A 19218-nucleotide genomic window follows, 5' to 3' on the forward strand; every position below is an offset into this window, starting at 1 on the left:
AGGGTTTAAAACTGCCAGAAATGAGCATCAAAATATAGCATGGGAGAGGGGGAGAACTTACATTTTCTTCATAAATACGATCATCTTTAAGCTCAAAGCCAAACATGCAAATTCTAACATTCTCCCTAAATCTGATACATAAGCAAGAATCTTTTTGGAGAGGCTTAAAATAAGCAAAATGTGAAAAAAGGAACAATTCTAAATTCCACCTGTGATAGCCAGGGTCAAAACAGCACTGAAAAATTCAAATTTGACTTGAGGGTTTACAGGAGGCCATCCTGAGAATTAAAGTGTCTTAGGCTACTGGAGAGGGCCCCTCCCCATTGGAAGCTCTACCTGCCTCCTGGTCCACAGTTTGCATTTTTAACAGGTGGTGGCAGGTGTTTGCAATATGCACATTGAAGTTTAATTTCCATCTGGATGAACAAGAAGTCAGCTGCTTGGGGTCAGGGCTTATTTGCTGTGGACACAGGGAGGTTTGTTCAGAGGACTCTAAGCGTAAAGAGAATAAAGGCTTAACGAGGTGAAGAGGGAACATAGAAAAGTCCCTGGGATTAGAAACGATGGGTTGGGCAAATATTCTTTAGAGCATTTGATATTTGCAATATGGAAATGAAATTCAGATCAGAAAAACTGCTTCATGTACTTCTTAAATCTCAAGGTCTCCTGAACTTTCTTTAAACTGAAACATCTAAGTTACAGTTATATGCAGTTTGAGTGTACCAAGCGTAATGTAATATAAGATATATTCTTTAAATAAAACTCTGTAGACTGAGTTTGGTTGAAATAGAAATACTTTGTTGCAAAGAATTATTATATAGTAAAAGAAACACATAAATAAAGCTTTCTGAGAAAAACTAGCAAAAGATCAACTTTGTGAGCAGTCTTGCTTTACAGAGCAACAAAGCTTGGACATCTAACTTATGTTTGATGAGTCATAACTTTAAAATTTGCCCAGAGGTAGGGAAGCGGGAGGAACACTTGTGGGAGATTGAATAGATCTATCTGAATCAAACCAAAATTTAAAAAAAAAGGAAGAAAGAAGAAAGAAAAAAGAAAGAAACTGCAATACTTGAACTGAAATATGAACTCAAAAAAAAAAACCCCGCAAACAGACACACACACACACACACACACACACACATTTTTCAAATTTCTCTCTATGAAAGAGTAGATAAAGCCACATTTTCCCTAAGGGCGGTCACTGAAAATTACGCAAATACTTACATCATGAAGAAGCTGCAGGGTTTAATACAGGACAGCAGTTACCTCAGCTATGAAAACATAGTGTTCCTTATGTCTGCATGTGTTACAGGGCTGAGAAGAGACTCTAGGGTGATTCCTAGGCAGGGCATTGTCTGGCGAGAGACTTTTTTTCTGCTGAAATTCTTTTCATATTTGAGATTTAACTAAAAAGCCATTCCTCCACAAACTACTTGCCAATCTACAGGAAGATGTCTTTCTTAAAAGCACAGTTCACTGAATCTTGGACAAGGAACCATTACCTAGAATTTGCAGTCAGTTTTTTAATTGTCTTTCTTTCCCACCAGATTTGTTCTGTTTAGAACTCATTCCTAACTTAAGTCTAAGTTTTCAGTTTTCACAGAAAATTTACAACATAAAGATAATGACAATTAGACAATTAGCATCCAAATTTAGTTCCCTCTCCCTTGTAGTCATCATACATAGACCCTGGATGGTCCAGGAAAGGTTTACAGAAAGAACAAGAAAGCCTTCAAAAGACCTATTGTTGTGGAGCATATTAGCACACAATCTTTTCCCTGAATCTGAAGCAGAGACAGCAGGATCTCTGTCATTTTGAAACCAGCCTAGTCCACATAGAGAGTTTCAGGCCAGCCAGGGTTACATAATGAGATCCTTGTCTCAAAATAAGAAAAATCAAAATATTATCAATATAGTGTACAAAAATAGAATTCAAATTGAGAACTGATATCATCCTACAAGAACAATAGATGTAGAATCATAGAAAAGATAGAGCAGAAGGTAAGCCATCTAAGTCTAGCATTAGTGTCTTTCAACAACAAAGCACTCATGACCAGATCTTTCACATATGATCATGTGGATGGGAAGAATTAATCACTATTATTTATTGAACTGTCACAACCAACTGATCAATAATAAATAATGAGGAAGGTAGAGAGGTAATTTCAGAAGAAATCAAAGATCTTGAAGAGGGACCCCATCAATTTCCTGGGAGAAATAAGGGCATCATTATAACCTGAAGGTAACAGTTTTATCAGACTATACCTCCGCAACACAAAGATACTATATTGCATTACACAATCTTAGGAAAAGTGTTCTGGAACATTACTTTGTATCTATCATGACTCAAAGTTTAGATAGACCTTCCCAGACTATTTTCAGACCAGAAACTAGAGTGTGTTTAGAAGCTTATTTTCCTCTTATTGTGTATTTATCAAACCAAGTTTTGCCATCACAACAGAAAATATGGCAGCCAACATTCCTGTTCTTGCATCTCACAGTGACACACCTCCTGTTTGAAGAGATAAAAATAAAATTCCAAAGAAGCTTTTGGCTGTTATTATAGAGATAATGATGTGTAACTGAAACAATATATGTACCTAAAATGCAATATGGTTTGAACTCAGTAGAACTAGCTGTATCGTTTGGTCCTAAAGAAGATAGTACTGTTTACAATAGAGAAACATATTACTTAGCAAGGCTATTGAGAGAGTTGATGTGGGGGTAAATCTTATTCTTGAGAGCAACATGAAACCATCCCTAATAATGACCAATAAATAGATGAATGCTTATTAAATGCACAGTGAATGAAGACATGTCTCTCTCTTAGAATGAGCTCATACTACTGACACGGTGTCAGTACTAATAAGTAGTCAGACAGGACTATCTCGTTTACCATCCACTAAAGGGAAGCTGATGTTTCCTGAAAGGAAATCTTCCATGACTGTTGGAGCTGATACTGAGCATACCCATAATACAATCTAAATTCCACGATTGATCAACAGACTTGGAAAAGTTTTGCCTGTGCAATCCATTGGAGTTTTGGTTTCTGCATTCTAGCATTCTTCCCCCTCTTTATTTCTATCTGAAAATCAAACCCCTCACTGTTAATGATCTGATGGCAACGATGAAAAGTGTCTTTCTAGTTTAATAACCTGCTGTAGACATGTTATTTAAACAACCTTAGTAGTGAGCAAATGGGATTTAGAATGATCTCATTAAAAGAAAAAATAAATAACTCTGAGTTTAATTAGAGACAAAGCTGAGTGGAGATAACAGGACAGGTGTGGAACTAAGTGATCAAAGACAAAGGTACCACTGTTAATACCTGCTTGGTTTGGACTAGCTCCTGAATAGATACTTACTTGGGGTCAGTGCAAAGCTACTTGAAATCAATGAAGGAAGAGCAAGTGCCCTAGAAACTCAAACTATCTCTCTTCGTTTCCTTGCTGGTCTGGCTACATTTCCCAATCAATCAACAAGCTTTCTGTACCCACAATCCCTTAACTCTAAAGCCAAACTTTACATGGCATTGAGCCCGAATGGACAGGTGGCAAGGGAATAATGTGTTAGTGTTTGTATTTGGTTGACTGGCTGCATTCTTTGTGGTTCAAGACAGAAACTCAGCAGATTCCACCCTCTGGTGTGTACTCACCTACACTGAGATCCTTCAGGCAAGGATGAACTTCTCTAAAAAGGACAATGAAAACTAAGTAAGCACAGCTTGTCCCTGTAAATGTCAGGCTATGAAAAACTCTCATACTCTAATGACCCACTCTTTCTTAGAATAAATATATATTTTGGGTTAAAATATATCCAATGGATATTAGATAAGGTTTGGTCATGTGCATTATTAGACTGAATTTGCTCTGTCTTGCTGCAGAGCAGATGAACATGTGGGAGTAAATGTATGTGGACGCATTTGGTATTCACTCCACACTGAGGCTTTTAGACAGTAAGGCCTCAATTTTCTTAATATATTTGACGAAATGACATTTAGCAACATTTAATTGAAAGCAGATTAAGCATTATGGAGTAGTAGGCATCTCACTAACTCTCCATCACAGGATCATGGCTATCCCATATGCTATTTCCATTGACTCAAGCATGGGTGCTTCTTTGTCACCTTGCTGAGCAATATTGTATAAGTAGCTCTAAGATTAGGAAGGCAAATATTTGTTCATAAAGTAAGCCTAATAATGTCATGCATTCAAACAAAATAGAATGTTGAAATTCTTATTGGAATAATTTACAACATTTATAAGAGATCTCAAACAAGGAGTACTTAAAATTATTTTCTTTTCTGAATAAAATGTGTACATTTAAGAATGCATGCTTATTTGAGGGTATAGTTAAATAGACAAAGTGTTTTTGTGCCAAAAATTCTGACACTGAAAGTGAAGACTCTCATTGATCACGTGGGATTCTATCTTTTGACCACCTGACTCTTGCACTGCTGCTATGCAGTCACACTAAGGACAGGGTCATAGCTGATGGCCTAGCATTTCCTCCTTAAGCACATCTCTAGAGGGTCTTTTAAATTTAAGCTAGAGAAGAGAAATTCTCTCTGCAGCATCAGTCAGAAGTGAAGTGCTCCATCTGTTTAGATATACTTGCTTACAAAGTCTCTAACACATTTATTTCACCCTCACAGTTATACAATTAGAAAAGGCAGAACAGAAAACAGAACTGCCATGCACATTTCAAAAGCAAAGTTGAAGTTAATGACTTGCAAGTAAGAATGCCATGACTGGCATCCAGTTCTAGTTTTGAGTATAGCATTCTTTACTATGTTGCCACCTTGAGCTGAGATACTTGAAGGCATAGCATCATATTGAAAACTGCTATGTATGAAACTAAAGAACTGGGCCCAAATAAAAGGACCTTAGTCTACACACAACTGTTTTCTAACATTGGAAAATAGCTCATGGACACTCCTATACCCACAAACCCATTCTCATAGTACATAAACCACAGGAATGCACTTTGATCCCCTCTCTAGGTGGGTGTGAAAAATCTTAACAGTGTGTTTCTTAGTCGTTCAGTTTCCTGTACAGATCTTGATCAACCAGCTCTTCTGGATTAAGCTCTCACAAGGTGGTCATGATTTTCAAAACGTTTCTTTCCGTTTGAAAAGTTTTCTTCTTTGTAATTTTTCATGCCTGACAGTTGAAACAAAGCAATGATAATGATGAGACATCAACATTGTGTTCTATTCTGTATTCTTACAATGGAAGAAACAGATGACACACAGGCCTGGTCACACCTACTTTTGTCCACTGGAGGAATGTTCTCTGTTGAGATTGTTCTTGAATTCTGTCATTTTTAAATATAAATTTCTTTGTGTTAATTTCTGAAGCTCTTTCAATAATTTCACCATTCAGTTCTTAGGTAAAATATGTTCATTCATTATTTCTTTGATTGTATTCAGAGAAGTCACCAACTCTGAATAAATGCTTTGAATCCAATTTGCTTAGGGTTCTTCAGAAAAATAAATCTGCTGATTGTATAGAGAACCTGTTCTGTGTGCATGTAGCTTCAACTAGTTTACATATTCTAGAAAATGGCCATACACAATCATTGTTGCTGGCAATAAATGTAATATAAATGCTATTATAGCATCCTCAAAACAGACCAACAAGAAAAATGCTGAATCGTGAATTAAGCAAGATAAAGAGGCATCATAGTTGACTTGAATCTCATGTTTTAGAGCGAAGTTAAACGCAATAACCTTCTAAATACGTATGCTGCCACTCTCTGCTTAACATATCTTTAAGTAATAAATGACAATATGGATTGGAATTAGTGTTTTATTCATTTCTAGAAATGTATAAAATCCTTTGGTGTGAAATTCTTTGCTTATATTAAGGACAATAGTAGCATTGTTTTGATGCAATACCAAAAATTTCATCTTAAGACCTCTCCTCTTTTGCTTAGGGTCTAAGCTGGGGTCATTCTTGTGGATTCCTGGGAATTTCTCTAGTGCCAGGTTTCATTTTAACCCCATTATGGCTTTCAAATGGAAAAATGCTTTAGGTAATCTGTATTATGACACAATGCATGCACCCCAATACTAGTGAGGTGATTGGTCTCTGAGTATATAGTGGAACATGTGTGGAAATTTAGGGAGCTCCAGTCTGAAAGTCCATTCTGACAAGGCTATTTTGTGGACAGCTACCTCAAGTGTCATGAACACCAAGGACTGCTTTGGTGAGAAAGAAGTGCAATGTGTTTTGGGTACAGAAGGTAGATCTTGCTACCACTGTATCATCGGGGTGTGTCCACAATCATCAGCACAGTCAGAGCTACATCACACACAAACTGAAACAGCAAAAGAGCTGTCGGCCACTGTCTTGAAGATCTTAAGAAAACAATACCTTGAAATGATGTGTTATTTTGAAAATGAATCACTAATGCTCATTAAGGAAATTTAGTTTATTGACACTATACTATTCTTATGAATTGTTCAAAGAGTTCTAAGCAGAAAGGGTACCTTGCCTACGTGTTTTATGCTTTTACAGGCAGGAATAAACTCAATGAGCAAGAAACCAACATTGCTTTAAGTCCAACACAATAAATCACTGAACCATAAAGTATTTTTAAAATTACACTTCAAGACATTAGATTAAAAACAAAAGTAGAGTAAATCAAAGAATATTCACCAAAATGTCACACTCTATTTTTTAGCACACACACACACATACACACACACACACACAAACACACACACATATCCATATATGCTTGTTTCATTATTTTGTCCTTTATTGCAAATGAAGTTATCTGAGGAAGGAATTGATTAGGCGGGTTCTTCATTCATTGATATCTCTGAACTTCTTTATGAGCTTTTAAAGATACAAGATGCAAAAGAAATAAAGGTTTGACATGTGACCTAAACCCCTTTCTAAGAGCTTGGCTCCTCAGGAAGCAGAATAATTGTCTCTTTAATAAACAGAAAGAAAACAAGTGAGATATTTCTTATTCCACTTCTAAATTTTCTTATAAACTACACACTGCAGATGGAACATACACAGAATTTTATTGACAGAAGACTACAGTCATCTTTGGTACCTATGAGGGATTGAGTTTAGGATGCCCTACAGATAATACTATCCAAATATCTTCAGTTCCTGTATCTATGTTTGTCAGGTGGCATAGAACCCCCCTCCTCCACTGCTTTTTTTCTCTGGATTAGTTACAATATGCCTTTGAACTTAAATGCTACAAAAATCAGTATTGTGTGTTACATTTCTCAGAGAATAATCATATGAAAGAATTCTCCACATGTTCAGTACAGATTCAGTTTTCTTTTTCTGAATGTCTTTGATTCACAATTGGTCAAGACTATGGATATTGAAGCTTGTTATATAGAGGGCCAGCAATCTTTGTGATAAAACACAAATGAAAGGCATGTCCTGAGGAAAACAGACTGAAATCAAAACAAAAATACCATAAAAATTACCAAAGATACTGTAAGACCCAAAATGTCAATGCTAAGACCAAGAAGGCAAGCAAGGCAGCAGCTTGGGATTCTGTAAATGAGGCGTTTAACACTGGGGATTGGAAGAGCTACAGAGACCCATAACCGTTTCTTCCGAGTATAAACTGTCAAGGCAAGATACTTCCTGTGTGGTTACCACAGAAATAATTACACTACAGCACTCTGGGTTTCAGAAGCAGACAAATCTTAAAGCGGAAGCATGGCTTTCTTTGTTTGCTCGCAGCGCCCTAGAATTACAAAAGCAAGTAGAATCAAGATGCAGCACTGAACCTTTAATAAGGGTCCATAATCTGCCCAGGAAATGCACTTGAGTGAAGTTAGTGGCTCTGTGCCAACCTGAGAGTAATTGTAAATGTTGAAAGAAACAGGAAGTCAGGGCTGGTCAAGGAGGAGATGGCCTGATTTTAATCAAGGAACTAGAGGTAAGTATTCCTTTGAAGGTATGATATCAATCTTCAAATGACCTTTTTTGTTTGAAGCACTCAGACATTGAAAAGGTACGTTCTTACTAACAGTATATTCACTTAGATTATTTATATATGTTTTTATTCTTGAAAATTACACACACACACACACACACACACACACACATGTGCGCATGCACACATGTCTCACCGATCTTTCTCATGAGAACTATAGCATTTTCACTTCTGCAATAAAGTCTAATATCAGGTACCTGATTTCAATAATTTTTAGATTCTCACTGGGCTAAGACATGTTGATGATCTCCTTATGAAGCATATCAAATTTCCCATTTTGATATGGTGAGACATGGGAAGAGTCCTGGGATGGCTACAGTACTATTTTAGACATCGTGATGAACTAGATGACAAAAGTACAGCAAAGAAGCCTACGTTTTAACAGTGTATATTTTATTGCTGTGACTGCTTTGTCTTTTTGTTTATCAGACGTTGATGACTTAATTTTCAGGCTGCAAAGCAAACGACTCACTTTATTATGGTGTTTACACATCACAGTTTATCATTCCATATTAAATCTTCTATCTACTTAAGCTTATCTCAAGGATTTAAAGTGATTCAGCCAATTAAGAAGATAATGCCTGCGTGCTGTAATGTTTACATTTTGATTATTAGTGATTAAAAGGCATACCGTGCTTAATAAATGGAAATATTAAAATAACAGATGGAAAATTCTAAAGAATTATTTGTTCAACGTAGAACACCATAATAAATTCCGAGGCATAAGATATTGATCCCATTTGCAAGGGTCTAAAAATTTATTTGGGGAAACTGACTTTTCTAGACAAATTTAAACAGGACAGTAGAAAAGCAAGGACGCTGTGGAGGAAGGGTGACTACCCAGAGTTTGGGACAAGCTGAGAAGCTGTTTGTGAAAGCCAAACATACAGCATATCACTCATATAGAAGTCAAATTCCAAAGAATTCCAGAGCTGAAAAGCAAAATTTGCAACAACAACTACAGCAACAAAAAGAATGCACCAAGTGTACTTGCTGAATTTAATTTTCCATTCTAAGTTACATGTCAAATATGTATAGTTCAATGTACTGAAATCTCTACTGTATACATTTGTACCCTTCTGGGGCCTTGTCCCTGGTTCTCAACAATACGGCTCCCCATCCCAGTGCAATCCGAGACAGTTTAGAGATGCAGATACGAGTGATCTCAATCCCTCCAGTTACTAAGTCAGCTGGTGCTTCACAACTGAATAACTCCAGCAAGTCTCATGCTTCTCAAAGTCTTCTGAACTCTTCGTCAAAACTCTGCCAAGGCATTTCTGTCATTTCTACTTAATTGAATGTGAGACTTCCCCTTCCCCAACCCCAAGATTGTGGTAACCATCCAAAGAGAGTAAATATTGGAGTTATTCTCTCTGGCCTTGCCAGGAAGTTTTTACTCATAGGATAAGGATTCCTTACTGACAAAGTCTAGCTTATCACATTCATCTTTCATCATCCTCAATCCCCATTCCAGTCTAACATTATCAAGATCTACTCTCTGGCATGCACTCCTGATTCTCTTTGCTGCACATTAACTATGTCTTCAGGTTCTTTTGGTGAGTAATCCCATTTTTTAGTTCCCCGATCTTTGCCAAGTCCACCCTAGTTATAGAACCAAAATGCAGTTAGGCAAGGAATTGAGGTCAGGTATTAAAGAGGATAAATATCATCTTCCGAGTGTTCCACCTAAGTTGAAGCTACAGCATAGCTTTTGGGTCAGAGAAGGCTGCTCTTATACCAAGAAAGAGTAAGCTCTTCCTGTAGGCCCAGTAGTTCAGAAGAGGCCAGTGGGATCACCTTCTTACGCAAGCATACACATGATCAAATTCAATCTTAGTGTCCCACCTCTTCCCTTTAAGAGTTCTATTCATTGAGCAACAAATGTCATTTTAACAATGAGCATTTAGCTCTCACATACTCGTACAATTTTTAGAATTAAATTCTACCACATAATATTGAGTTCTATCTATATTTTTCTTTAGAAATATAGATTTCTCTAATTGCTTTCTTGAAGCCTTTTAACTTTCAAACCGTCACCAAGTTGATTATTGACAACCTGCCTCATGTGTCAGTTTCCTTCTTCTGCGTAACAGAAACAATTAGCAACAACCAAGTGCCTAACCAAGTGCCTGGTGATTATTCTTTTTTCCATGTCGCAGATAGGCTCAGGAAATCATCCATCACAAGGCCATGGCGACAGGTAATATTTGACTATCATCTAGACAGGAGGTAAGCCTCTGCACATACCAGTGAGAGTTTTTGGAGATGGGTTAGTTAAAATGGAAGACCCAGCACTCCATAGCGAAACTACAGGATTGCATCAAAAAGAGAATGATGAGCGCCTATAATCATGGTTCTCTGCTTCTTGACTGTGGATACAACTGTGTGGCCACCTGGATAGAGTTCCTACCGCCATGACATCCCCACCATGAAAGGTTCTGTGAACTGCAAGCCAAAACAAAACAAACCACCCTCTTCATTCCTTGCTTCTTTAAACTCAGTGTTCTGAACTTGAAAACTAGATACAAACATAAAATATTAACTTACAAATTCAGCCTACCTTCCATAAATGCGTATAGGAAGATGTACATTATATTTCAGATTTATTCTTTGAATGAAGAAAGAACTTGGTCAGATTGTTTAAATAACTGAACAGTGAGCCAATACAGCAAACAAGGTGTGAACCTGTGAGTCAACATATATTATAATGTCACCTCACTTAACTTACTTGTATTTTGATGAATCCTAGCCTCTTAATTTGCTCTGACGAAAGGGTCTCATCCTTGCTCCTCATCACAGAATAGCAGAGTGACTCCTGGCAATCCAGTGGAGTCCTGTCACTGAGAATAGTGACTCAAGGTCTTATGCCGAGGCCCCATTCATCTAAATAGTTAATAGCTGCTGGGCCAGCTAATATCTATGCACTGAAAAACAGCTCCTATTCTATTCTATTCTATTCTATTCTATTCTATTCTATTCTATTCTATTTATTAAAGATTTCTGTCTCTTCCCCACCGCCGCCTCCCATTCCCCCCCTCCCCCAGTCAAATCCCCTTCCCTTGTCAGCCCAAAGAGCAATCAGGGTTCCCTGCCCTGTGGGAAGTCCAAGGACCACCCACTTCCATCCAGGTCTAGTAAGGTGAGCATCCAAACTGCCTAGGCTCCCACAAAGCCAATAGGTGCAGTAGGATCAAAAACCCATTGCCATTGTTCTTGAGTTCTCAGTAGTCCTCAGTAGTGAAGCCTGGCAATACGGACAGGAAACTGAAAGCTGCCATAGCAAAATGCACAAAAGACGCTTAGAGAGAACAGGTCATGGGAAAGAATTTATGTTCTCAAAGTCCACCACAGTGATGTTTTCCTCCATCATGGTTCCATGTCCTAGGGGTTCCTTAACCTCTCCAAACAGTACCAACTACTAGTAGAAATAAAAAAATCTTCAAATACAAGAACATGTGAGGAACAATTCTAAAAACACCCTACCTATATAATCTCTAAACTATGTTTAATAGAGTTTTAAATCTTACCGTTTTTACCTTGTCAGACTTTTAATAACCAATCATCCTCCCTTATTGATGTAATAATTCTTCTAAAAATCATATGCTGTTACCAATTTTAATTTCCTAAATGAGTAGTAACTCATTTATATTGTTATTTATAGCAGTTCATTTATATTATTGATTACAATCTTTAATTATTCGTGCTCTAAATATTCAAGCCTCACCATTCCCTGCATCTACATCTGTTTCCTCTAATTTTAATTCCTCCTCTTCCACTTCGTTATAAACCCTGCATCCTAATTTAAAGTTTGTGTGCCTTTAAGTATCCATGCTCCTATCCCACACATAACTCCTTATAATCCTTTCAACTAAAAAGACTGCTACCTTTTATCTCCATGGTGATCCTGAAACTAGTCCTCAACACTCTTGGCCTTCTCATTTCTGGCTTCATTGTTTATGTACCTGTGTTATACCTCTTTGTAGTCTGTGAGATCTTCAGGAGCGAATCCACACCCATTTCCATACTTTCATTTTCAAAGCATTCACACTTGAATATTCAACTGCTAACTTTATAAATGGATTTGATACTTAAAATTCTTTAGGGCAGAAAAGCAATAGGGTAAATATCTAATCTAATCTAATCTATCTATCTATTATCTATCTATCTATCTATTTATCTATCTATCTATCTATCTATCATCTATAGTACTTTATGAGAAGGCTATTTGTCTTATTAGGGATGTTCTGACTTAACTGTGATGTAATTCTTGGAGAAAAGTGATACTAATGCCATCTCCAAATGTCTTAAGATTCTGGTTATCCGTCTGTGAAAAGTGTGATTACTTTTATTCTTATTCCTCCTAATAATTTTGTTCCATAAGCTTCAAATTATGTGAGCTTGTTAAACAAATTTATCTCGTATCCTAAGAAGCAAGATATTATAGAATAACCCAGAAGAAGGATACAGAAAACTCAAGCCATGATTAAAACAGTTGGAAACCAGGACCATTGGAGACCTGCTACTGTGCTGATGGTATTTCACAACCAGCTTTTTGGGCAGAGGAAAGTCAGTCCTTGGTTCTAATGCTTTTCATTGTTTACAGTTCCCTGTTACCGATAATTCCTGAACAGAGAATTGGAAAATATGTACACCTGGATTGTGACAAAGATGTTATGAAGTCACTCAGTCACATAGCTGACTTCTTCATTGCATGAGAAGATGACATGCAAAATTTTAGACACTCTTAGTGACACCACACTCTCCTGGGAATTACATTCTCCCAGCCAAATGGGGTATTGAAAATTCCTTTCATCAATGGTCTGAGGTCAGTTAGATTTGAGATATGTGGGCAGCATGAAAATATCATAAAAATAAGAGTCATTGATGCTGCAATGATGGCCCTTTATGTGGAGCAAAGAGAAATGGAATAGAGTAATGCTTTGTCTGACTCTGGTCAAGAGAACCTTACTTACGCATTTGTTCTCCTACTTTGTAACATCAAGGTTTTTCCTGTGTCCACTTTTTCTCACAGAAGTCTACTGCAGTGAGCAATATTTCACCCCCATACATTCTCATCTGTCTCTCTGTTCTGGGGAACTGATAGACTTTACTAGCTACCTTGATTATTCCGTGTCTAGGGCCTATTATTGAGTTTACTCAAAGGAAGACAGGAAAATGTGAAAGTTTAGTTTTGGGATATATTTTTACAGATGCTTTTTCTTTGGTTTCTGACAACTGTTGCTATCAATGGTTTCTCTGGCATCTTTGCTGTTGTTGTTCCCAAGAAATAGTACAGTACCTCATTGCCTTTTTACTTAAAAACTTACAAAATAAACCTTACAACATTCAGAATAAAATTGTCTTTAAGCCTCATTAATTGTACAATTTTGATTGTATCATTTCTTATGCCAGGTATACAGCTGATATTCTAGTTACTCTAAGTCACAGTAATTTCTACTTGGCATATTTGTGAGACATACAGTTTTAGCTATAGAAATTGTAATTGTTCTTTTTCCAGATAGTTGTATATTTAATTTAATTATGAAGCAATCTTTGTTTTGTTTTTTTTGAGACAAGGTTTCTCTGCATAGCTTTCGAGCTTGCCCTGGCACTCTCTCTGTAGACCAGGCTGGCCTCAAACTCATAGAGATCTGCCTGCCTCTGCCTCCCAAGCACTGCGATTAAAAAAGTGTATCACCACCACCCAGCTTAATTATGAAGCACTTATCCCACCAGATATTTTAAAAATTAAGTCAGACTTCAATATTTTTGATAATCCTTACTGACATATATGGAAATTTGGAGGTGTGTTGGATATTATTTTGCCAACTTGACATAAGCTAGAGATATTTGGGAAGAGAGAATCTCAGCTGAAGACATCCCTCCACAACGTAGGCCTGTGGGAAAGCCTGTGGCATATTTTCTTGATTCATGATTGAAATGGGAAGGCCCAGCTCACTGTAGGCAATAGCGCACCTTCACAGGTGGTCCTCGGTTGTATGAGAAAATAGGTGGAACAAGGCTTGGAGAGGGAGTCAATAAGCACCGCACCTGTATGAGCTATTTCAGTTCTTGCCTCGAGTTATTGCCCTGACTTTATAAATGATGGGCTATCAACTGTACAGTTGAATTTCTCCCCAATTTGCTTTTAGTTGTGGTGTTTTCCCCATAATAGAAGCCCTAAATAAAACTGCAGGATAATGAAAGACATTCAATATATGAGTTTTGTAATAGGTAAAATATTTGTTTAATACATGTTGGTGTAATAGAGAACCAGCAATTTTATCACAGTAGTAACTATGAAGACATCAATTACAACAAATGGGTTCCAGTCACCCACAGCATTTCTGGTTTCTGTTACAGTAAGGTAAAAAGCTGATGATATGATTTTCATTTAACAAGGAGGTGACATAAGTATCTACTCTGACGTCACCAAAATTTTGAGGATTACATTACTATGTTAAGAAGTTTCCGAGGTGAGGGAGATGAAGCCCCAATCATTTGTTTCCAGGAACCACACACGGAGTAATTCAGATCAGGACTTGTAGAGTGTCTAAGTCCATCACCCGTGGCCAGCTTGGGTTAGTCATAGAACTAAGGTGCTGCTTCCCGTGTGTGAGGGAAAGGCTGTCTCCTCTCTGACCTGTCAGCAGACCAGGAGTAAAGGTGCATGACTGATACCTGTGGGAAGGAAGCATTGCATCATTTTATGACGTTCCAATGACTACATAATGTGTAAAAGTATGCATTCTGTTAAATCAGGATAGTATAAGATTAAAACTCCCTTTTCTTATGATACCATTTCTATTTTTCCTAGCTTTGATATAATTTTATAACTGCAACTTTGTTTATACATAATTTAAGTGTCTGAGTGAGTAAAGGAAAAGATAGAAGGTATTGTACTATCATTCTCATTTTCATAGAATCTAGCATAACGATTTAAACTTTAAGATATTTTGCTCAATTACTGAATTAAATGCAAATACTTAAAAGAAAGTTAATATATTGGCTGTTCATGAGGAGAGCTAGAAACATATGTAGTTTTTGTTTTAAAATAATAAAAACATAATATATTTACAGGATCTTGGAATCTTGAGAAAATACTACAAATTTCCCAAGAAACTAAGGATTGCCTTAAAAGTCTTGAGAACTGAACCATAGAACAGGAAGCTGATCCTGGATGCTCGACTGCTGGGAATTGGCCCTCAGAGGCAAATTCATCCACCCTGATGAGTCATGGCATTAAAAATGATGAAGAATATGAACTGGGTAAGCCATGATTAATTGTTGAATGGGATGAAACTCAAACAGTATATGCAAATGTTAGTAGTTAATGTTAACTTTTAAAATGTTCTCTATACTTTTAGTACATCTTCAATACCATTGTTTCAAGTAGCATTTATTCTTTTACTATCATAAGAATTTTCATTCATAGATGTACAATTCTAAAGAAATTAATACTATATTTTGATATTAATCTTCTATTACTAGTTTTGATGGTATATAATTTTATTCTTATTTATTTTCCTAGGCTGCTAGATTGATATGTTCTTGCTTCTCTTCAAAATGGAAAATATGTTTCTTTAAATAAATTTAAATTCCATAGAACACTGAACTCAACAACCAAGACAAGTTTGGAGAATATATACAGAGTGAAATTTTTTTATTTTAATATTTTTTTATTTATTTTTTAAAATTTTCCATTGAAATATTTACACTTCCTTCCCTCCTCCCAATCCCCTCCTGCTCCCCCACACCTCCTCCTCCCTCTCCCGCCCTGCTTGAGAGAGGGCAGGGAACCCTGCCCTGTGAAAAGTCCAAGCCCTCTCCCCTACATTCAGGACTAGAAAGGTGTGCATACATATAGATTAGGGTCCCAAAAATACAGAACATGCCGTAAAAACAAGTCCCAGTGCCTTTATCAATGGCTTCTCAGTCAGTCCCCATTGTCAGCCACAATCAGAGAGTCCGGTTTGATCACATGCTCATTCAGACCCGGTCCAGCTGGATTTAGTGAGCTCCCATTAGAACAGGCACACTGCCTCAGGTGATGGACCAACCCCTCGCGGTCCTGACTTCCTTGCTCATCTTCTCCCTCCTTCTGCCTTTCAACTGGACCTTGGGAGCTCAGTCCATTGCTCTCATGAGGGTCTCTGTCTCTATCTCCATCCATCGCCAGACCAAGAGTCTATGGTGGTATTCGAGATAATTATCAGAGTGAAAATTTTGATAAGCATTTATAACAAATAGTAGACTGTATAGTAAAACTGCATTCTAGACAGATGCTCTTTTCAACCCACTCATTATGGGAATGATATAAGGTACTGTGGCAGTGAAATGCATCCAGAAACCCCACCTGAAGACTATGTGAGTCTTCATTTTAGTCCCATTTCCTTTGATTTGGCAATTCTGCAGAGCAGCACTCTTCTTGATGTTGCTGCATGCATCCAGCTTCCTTTGATCTGCAGACCCATCACTTAACTGTTCTTGGCTTAGAGACTGCTATGTTGAGATGAGGAAGCTGGAGACTGTATCTGAACTCCTCACAGATGAGGAGCAAATAGAGGAACAAAACCATAGAATGCTTTTCCATTCTTAGTCCCAAGACAAACAGCTCGAGGCGATACGATTCCTCTGTCTGGGGGACGCTGTATTACAGAAGCATCTCTCCTCTGGGAGACAACACTTAAAAAGCAAGATTGAGAGTTCTATGATTGTTTCTCAACTTCTGTGGCCACTACTTTTCAAAAAAAAAAAAGCATCAAAGTTAAACAAGAAATGAATCTGCAAAACCCCAAGTTAGCTGTCCAGATAGCTACTGGGTTCACACAAGATTGCATGGAAGAGAAAAGAAAAGCCTTGTAACTAATCCCCATGATTTGGAGATTGTAGCCAAATCAGAAACCAGTCATTATTTACTGACATCAGAGTGAAGAAAAGATCACCTCAATTATTTTTGCCTGAATTTTTTAGCTAAGTCACTCAAGAACTCACTCTTGATTTCATATCTATTTTTTTATTCTCCTGTAAAGACACTGCTCAAGCTGTTTTTCCCACATGATCAACAGAAACATTCATAGTAAACCTTAGCGAGTGTTTTTTTTTTACAGTGAATAAAATATTTTTCTTTACCCAGCTCCTTTTATTTAAATGGGTATTCCTGGGGAGACATCAGCCGTCAATCTTGACTACCTAAGGTTGATCTCAAGGGACCACTTTATGGAAGAAGAGAAACAGTTTTCTCAAATTGTTTTCTCCTGACATTTCCCTAAATCACATGGCACACACACACACACACACACACACACACACACACACACAATTAATACAAAAGAAAATTAAAGCATAGGTATTCCTAATTATATATTCTGCACATAGAAAAGTATCTAAACTTTTAAATACCTTTTTTAAAATAAACAGTTCCAGGAATAACAGCCTAGAAGAAAAGAGAAGGGGGTAGTGAGTGTCCAGATCTATAATCTTTTCCCACCTACCTGTTTCCCCATTATGTGTTTATATATTCCTCCTATGTACAAGCCTTTAGGACAAGGCTACAATATTTTTAAGTTGGACATGATGTAGATCACCCCAGTTGTTGACTCAGGATCTCATTCTCCATAATATGCAATCTACTGTTAATAATTATCATGTGTTTCTTATATATTCACAAATATTCATAAGTGAAAGAGGTTCACCCTCCATGAGACATGGACATTTTCATGTTTTATATTCCTAGTATCAACAAAGTTCTAAAACTATTTTAATATCTACATATGTGTTTTGTGTATTGTTTAATCACTTAAGGTGACAAAATTACTTTTGTCAGGTATAGTCTGAACAGGGACTGGGAATGGGAGGTCAGGGAAACTGTGAATATACATATACAATTTTGCTTTGAGTTTTGAGTCCTTGGGTTTCAGTCAGGATATATGATGTTAGATTGATGACTCAGAGTCACTTTTTCCCTCTCATGCAATGAGTCAAAGAGTATGGGGAGTTGGCTAGAGCTAAGCATAAATCTAAGAGAAACCATGAGCCATAGAACACTCTTTAAAACCTGGAGCAGAATACAAAGTGACTAATTACTATCTGAAATTTATAGTAGCCTTAATCTACTCTAAACTAACAACTTCAACACCCAGAGCAACTTCTGTAGTTAAGGTGTCACTTAAGAAGAGGGAACCACCAGTTACGCTCTAAAGTGACTAGCAATAATGAGACTATTTTGCCTTGTTTGTATTTCTTGAATACTTATGAAAATGTTAGTCCTCTTTCTAAAATTAAACTTATTTACTTATTTTTATACTTTGACCACAGTTTCCCCTACCCCCTCACCTTCCATTTCTTCCTTCCACAACCTCTTCACCCCTCCCAACACTCTCCTCCTGTTTCTGTTCAGAAAGGGGCAGGCTTCCCATGAGTATCAACAAAGCATGGTATATCGAGTTAAGGCAGTACTAAACACCTACCTTAGTATTAAGACTGGGAAAAGGCAGACGGAGCCAGCGGCGGCGCAGGCGCCCGCAGACGGAGCCAGCGGCGGCGCAGGAGGGCAACGCAGGACAGGCCGCAGGCCAGGCCGGGACCGGAGGGGACTGGCGCGGTGGCAGAGGACGCAGGCGGCAGGGACCAGCGCGCAACACCGAGAGCAGATCGCCCCACTACAATTAAATCAAAGAGAAAGAAAGAGACAGCGGACCTGCACGGCGCAGGCGCCCGCAGACGGCAGAGCGGAGCAGCGCAGGCCGGCAACGCAGGCCAGGCCGCAGGCTGAGGCCGGGACCGGAGGGGACTGGCGCGGTGGCAGAGGACGCAGGCAGCAGGGACCAGCAAGCAACACGGAGAGCAGATCGCCCCACTACAATTAAATCAAAGAGGTAGGCCTTTGGTTGGCGAGGGCCCTGGCAAACGGGGAGCCGGGTCCTGTTCCAGAAAACCCTTCTGAGGGGTGAGAGGGTTCTTGGCCCCAGGCAGGAGCCAGGAAACAGAGCGAGGGCAATTAGTAAGAGAAGCCTCTGGCCAGCAGAGAAACCCGATCCGATTTTAAAAGACCAATTAGATAGCATTGAAAGGAGGAGATGGGCAGGCGCCAAGGCAGAACATTACCCAATAATTTGAAAAACAACATGAAAACGCCAGATCCCAAAGATCTTACAACAGAAAGATTTGAACACCCTAACACAGAAGAAGTGGAAAAAATTGACTTTATGAAAGCAATAGAATCCCTTAAAAAAT

At 38.0% G+C, this 19218-nt stretch overlaps 2 long non-coding RNA genes across 4 annotated transcripts in view; one reads left to right on the forward strand and one right to left on the reverse strand.

Annotated features, from left to right (window-relative positions):
- Positions 1-15724: 15724 nt before the first annotated feature.
- LOC126510807 (uncharacterized) lies at positions 15725-19157 on the reverse strand. Its single transcript, XR_007594501.1, has 3 exons — positions 18453-19157; positions 17386-17419; positions 15725-16668 (listed from the first exon to the last, which is right to left on the reverse strand). It is a non-coding gene; the product is annotated as an uncharacterized lncRNA (long non-coding RNA).
- LOC126510809 (uncharacterized) overlaps positions 18736-19218 on the forward strand; it is a 22969-nt gene continuing 22486 nt past the window's right edge. For 2 of the 3 annotated variants that reach the window (XR_007594502.1, XR_007594503.1), the window contains exon 1: positions 18736-18860. This is a non-coding gene — a long non-coding RNA (uncharacterized lncRNA). The remainder of the gene's footprint in view (positions 18861-19218) is intronic. The other variant, XR_007594504.1, reaches the window with a different exon arrangement.

The sequence above is a fragment of the Alexandromys fortis genome, unplaced genomic scaffold (assembly GCF_014885135.2).
Source record: "Alexandromys fortis isolate MF-2015 unplaced genomic scaffold, M_Fortis_MF-2015_v1.1 scaffold_10, whole genome shotgun sequence".
Lineage (NCBI taxonomy): Eukaryota > Metazoa > Chordata > Mammalia > Rodentia > Cricetidae > Alexandromys > Alexandromys fortis.